This window comes from Tubulanus polymorphus, chromosome 3, assembly GCF_964204645.1.
Source record: "Tubulanus polymorphus chromosome 3, tnTubPoly1.2, whole genome shotgun sequence".
NCBI classification, from domain to species: Eukaryota; Metazoa; Nemertea; class Palaeonemertea; order Tubulaniformes; family Tubulanidae; genus Tubulanus; species Tubulanus polymorphus.
The window spans coordinates 20,393,131-20,399,130 of record NC_134027.1 but is presented as its reverse complement, the minus strand read 5'-3'; positions in this window follow the sequence as shown (position 1 = coordinate 20,399,130).

Below are 6,000 nucleotides of genomic sequence, written 5' to 3'. Positions count from 1 at the left end.
AATGCACAACATGGTTGTTGACGAACAAGAATCATATAGAATTAGCCACTTTTGGAATATGACAGAAAAGAAATGGGTGGAAATTTTTGCGGCATTGGAAATGATGGAAAAGATCAGTCGGAATTTGGTAGAGAAATCCACTATTGGAAATTAATAGAAAATGCATTACATGAAAATGTACAACAGGGAAAATAACCTACATGAATTTGAAAGAAAAATCCACTGCCAGAAAATTTCAGAAAAAGTAAAATGGGTGGAAAATGCACAACATGGAAAATGATAGAATTCTATCATCCTGTTTAGTTTGTACTTGTATTTCTTGGTTTTGCTCGGCGTCATCTTACGCATCAGGTACGGGATCTTCAATCAAATCGGGAAGTTCATCATTTGAAATATTGCCTTCGTCGATATCATCATCATCATTGCCATCTTCATCATCATCTTCATCATTTTGAATTTCATCATAGGCGTATTTGCCTATATGATATTTCGCTGCGTCTAAGAATTCCGTAAGTGTGTACAAGCCATCGTCAAAACGGTGGATACATGACTTGATGCGCACATCATTAGATACTACTTTTCGCTTTTTACGTCGACGGATTTCTAGTCCACGCTGTAGACGTCATATCCTCAGTCATTTCTTGTTAATGTCTCAACAAGACCCACATATCTGGATGTATTCCAAAACGCCGCCTGACATTGCAATGAAAGCTTTCGACACCATTATTTGTCCTGGCTGGACAGCCATGAACCGTTATTCTTTCTGATCCAATACGACTCATCCAGTAGGTTTCGATGTAGTTGAAGTATCTTTTTAAACGAGCTGCCGGATTTTCCGGACGGATGATTTGCAGACCCTCTTGAATCCGTTCTGCTGGGAGTAGGGGAAGGCACATAGTCTTTAGAACCGTTTGGCGAACATTATTATCATTACGATAAGCATATTGTAATCCAATCTTAATTGAATTTTACGTAGCAGTGCTTGGACAAAATGAAACCAGCAGCCCTTTATTTCAATATTTGTATCGCTATGGCTGGTGATTCCTCAAAGTCAGCCATAATTCTAGTGGGGTTAATTCGGCGCTATTTCTATAATCTTAGCAAACACGATATAACTGTTCCGTTTTTCGAGTCATCAGTGCCTATATGACCGGGAATACATGACCAGATATTGTTACAAACACTGTAAATAGCTGGTAGAAAGTGGCGGGTACTGTTTTAAATGTGGCGTCCATATGAGCTGATTCTCTTCCCGTGAGAAGTTGGATTTGCCAGTCACTAGCAAAAACTTTAGCAAGTCCATTTTCTGTATGCTTTGCGCCCCTGTAGAATGGAGATTCGTCACGCATTTCACTATAACAACTGTCCTCCACGGCAGCCGGAATATCCTCTACTGTGGCAGGTAATGCAGGTATATTTAACCGACGACGCTTATACATTCTTTGCAAATGTCACTAATTCTGCTACATTTGATTCTCTTGCTTCCGCATCGAATATCTGCCTCAACGGAGTTTCCTCGTCTGCTGCCCTCTTCCTACAGCGATTTATCAACTCAAGCTTGTCAATTTAACTCGTAGAAGAATGTTCCGAGTGTTGTTTCTGGAAAAGATGCAATGGGAAATTTCACGTCCAAGTTATCATTTGTTTCATAGATTTTGTTGGTCGTTTTTAGTAGTACTGTTTTTTTTCTTTCAGGAAAAACAATGAAAGGGAAAAATGAATATCTTTCTTATTATTAGAATATTATCCATAAGATCTTAAGGACTGTGGAAAATGAAAAAAAGGAATTAACATTGAGGGGCATTCTATGGATTCTGAAGGGAATTCTTGTGTATTAATAAAGAATGTAGGTAAAAATGTCCCCGGAACAAAATGTCCCTGGAAAAAAAGTCCCGGAAAATATGTATGTCTCAGTCTATCACTAATTTAGTAATTTTTCCTATCAAAATAACACCAGAGAACAAACTTGTTAATTGTGTAAATTGCACACTAACAATAAAATTTCATTGAGTGACCATGAGAATTATAGGCCTAGAATTTTGGCATTGAGAGCATGTCATTTATAACATGATAACGTCAAATTTAAGAAGACTTTGAATTCATAATACAAATAATTAAATAAAAGTAAAGCCATGCCATTATTTGTTATCAAATGATAAATTGTGATTGAAATGTATTACTAAGTTTGTTCTCGGGTGTTATTATGGAGTGAAATAAACTACATTACCAACTTAGTCATGAAAGACTGAGACATTTTTTCCGGAATCTCTCTTGATTTAAGGGCACCTCAATAAATCGTTTTCAATAGTGACCACTGTAAATTAGCCAGTAGTTTAAATGACCGAATGCAATCAACGAATTCGTATCCCAAGAATGAGGATTGTGTCCTTACCACGGTGTAGGTAAATATCCCCTGGGTAAAAATCCCCTAGGTAAAAATCCCCAAATATTCAAAGTAGGTAAAAATCCACACTTGGTGATGTTCAAGAACATTTCAAAGCAAAATCTTTCTCCAATTTTCTTCATTTGCAATGAGACTGAAATTTGTTTGAACTGCGCAATGGAATCTTTCGTTGGGATAAATTCTTTAAGTAAGCTCTTAGAATAAAATAAATTGTTAGAATTAATAAGAATAATGAACTCTTTATTTGTAGTATCTTTAAAAAATTTGAACTGAAATATTTTTGTACTGTGAAATCTTGTTGATTTGTGGTATATTTGAGGAGTGCAATGCCCTGAATTCTTAGCAATAATGGACTTTTAGTTCTTAGATTCGAGCTAGTGTAATATATTAGTGCAATGAACCCTTTCATTAAGCTGTGTGGTAACTTTAAGAACTGATCTAGTATTAATGGGCTGGTAATTTGTGGTATGTTTTAATTCAAGTATATACTATAATTTTCATATTCATGATATCCTTATGATGTTCCAAAATAAAAAATTGGATATATGTATAAATTGTACGAATTAATTGACCTTAAGATTGTATCTACTTACACTGCATTCAGGAAGGGGATTGTTACCTACTCTCTGAAGAATTGGGGATTTTTACCGAGGGGATTTTTACCCAGGGGATTTTTACCGCTAACCCCTAACCACAATATTTATTCCTTATCAAACGATGGGTCGTCATATTGTACATCTATGGAGGGAATTACTATCATCTTCAGTTTATAGAAGTGCAATGAAATCTATGTAACCCACACTTGCCAGATGTTATTGGGTCCTCAAAATGAAAAATCCTAAACCCCTGATACCGACAACAAAATACAAAACACAACACTGGAATAGAATATACAGTTTTATTATTAATAAAGAAAATATTCAAATTATCAAATAGAGAAAATTAATTACTCAATTATATACTTCAAACTACCAAAGTAAATCAATTACTTCAAATCTTAGAAGAATTTTTACGTAAATAAGAAAAAATGAAAATCTACCAAACGACGAATCTCTTGATCTACCTTCCTAGTCACTGACGAAATAGTTCGAAATTGATGACTCCAAATTAACTCCATTTGACGCAAAAACACAGAAGGACACAAAACACAGAAACACAGAGACACAGTCAGTTAGTCAGTTTTTATAAAACACTAAACAAATTTACACGTTCAAAAATACCGCTCCGAACGTACGCAAAATTTACCACCACTCCCGCATGTCCCGAAGTCCAGTACCGGTAAAAAGGTCCAATCTCGCTAACAGTAATTGCTCACGAACAAAACGATCCAACTCAAAGAATTGGAAGAAACATTTAATTAAGCAATAGTCCGCTCTCTAGTTGCACTTGATCCGTTCTAATACGGAAAATAAGTATACCATGGGTCTGGTAACTACTGACGGGAAACCGTAAAGCTATCAAAAATCCACAGATTAGTGATCCGATAATGATTAGATTAAAATACGCTGGGTGTTCAGTCAACCCCCAGGAAAATGTCGTTCTAAACGTTACAGATCGCTATCGATATAAATCACCTTCCGATGAACGTTCTACTCGAATCTGATATTGGTACAAAAAAACATCCACGATTCGATCAACCGTAACCATTCGATCGGATTACTTAACTCGCCGAATCAAATCCGAAATACTTTTCATCCAGCTAATAGAATCTATTACTAGGTCGGTAAAAGAATAACTTATGCGTAATGATTTTGAAAATTTATAATGTCCAATTCGGTCCACAAGTCGTGCAACTTAGACGGAAATTATAGAAAGGGATTCCAGAGGGTCTTCAGCTAAGATCCTTCTCCCTCAACATCTCTAAAGCAAGTCCTGTTGCACCCAAGTTCTGTTGCACTCATGCACTCCTACAGGGATCCCCTGCAGGATGTCACATGACTAACCACAAAATAAAAAGTAAACCTTAACTTGAGATGTCTCAGCAGTGAAAAATGGCTCAAAATTATGGCATAAATTATAATTATAATTTTAGAAAGATTCCCATTTAATAACTCAAAAGACTTAACTCGAAAATTAAATGAAACGATTAAAGAAGTTTCCAGTTTCTAGGCGCCATTTTGTGGTGGTTCCTCGAGGTCCCCATTGTTGCGATGATTTGCGCTCATTTTTAAAACATAAGTTTAGATTGAATATCATATAGTTCTGCAGCCCCTTGCTCGATGAACTTAAGTTATACATCATTTTAAAGGAAATGAAATGCAGATATTTGCTGGCGATTCTTGGAATTTTTGAATGCAACAATTGAGAACAGTGACGATGTGAAACCAAGGACCGCATATCTTAACCGTGCATAAAAGAAACCGCGATATCTATTAATTTTTAAATATCTAAGTATCTCTTGAAGCTATATTTCCTATTTTCACAGAGGTTAAAGAGGGTTATCAGCAGTTTAAGTCTGCGTTAAAATCTTTTGAATATCTTTCCTGACGACTGATCTGTACCCGCTTGAGTTTGAGATTACGCGCAAAAGGGGTCTCCCACTGCGCATTGCAATTTCACTGAACATTGAGATTTGCGACAAGAAATCTTTAATTAAATGCAATTTTATTTCTTCACATTTTCCATGGGGATATTTTGAGATGATAATCCATATCTTGTTTGTACCGTATTTTGGCGGGGGCAATTCGTTTAGCTGGTTTCGGGATCCGGTTTGTCCCGCTATTGAAGTTTGAACGGCACAGTTGAGGAATTGTCGTGTACAGCCCGTCCAGCCTAGCGCCGATTTTGTGTTCGGTGAAATCGAACGTCTTAGAGTCGATGGTGAAATGTGCCAGTCAATTTAAACGCTTGGGACATATTCAACACATATCTCCCTCTGGTAATCCCTCATTCTGGGATCATACGATGAATTTACTGAATCTCAACCTTCTTGCTGGAAAACATCGACAAGAAAACCTTACTAATATAAAATTCCAATGTAATATTTAAAGGGGTTCATATCTGTCCCCCAATTGATATTCTGTTTTAGGAGGTCAACGTCCAGTTTGGCAACTTTCAGCTGCGCCGCATATTCAAAAATATATAAAAACTTAGATTTTTTTCTAGTGTCCAACCATGAGTGGTACATTCGCTTGAAACGCAAATTAGGTTCTCAACTAGGCCACATTTGCAACCAACACAGAAAACCCACTCTTACAAGAAATCCTTTAATTTCCCAACGCTACAAAACTCGAATTCATCAAAGCACTCAAAGTCCATTTTCAACCATACGAAAATAAAGGTAATATATAACCATCAGAAGCAATATTAATAACTACAAACCAGTATAAAATCTTATTTTTGCGATTTCTTTTCACAAATCTCAATGTTCAGTGAAATGGCGGTGCGCAGTGGGAGACCCCTTTTGCGCGTAATCTCAAACTCAAGCGGGTACAGATCAGTCGTCCAGGAAAGATATTCAAAAAAAAATCAACGCAGGCTTAAACTGCAAATAACCCTCTTTAACCTCTATGAAAATAGGAAATATAGCTTTAAGAGATACTTAGATATTTTAAAATTGATAAATATTGCGATTTCTTTTACGCGCGGTTAAGATA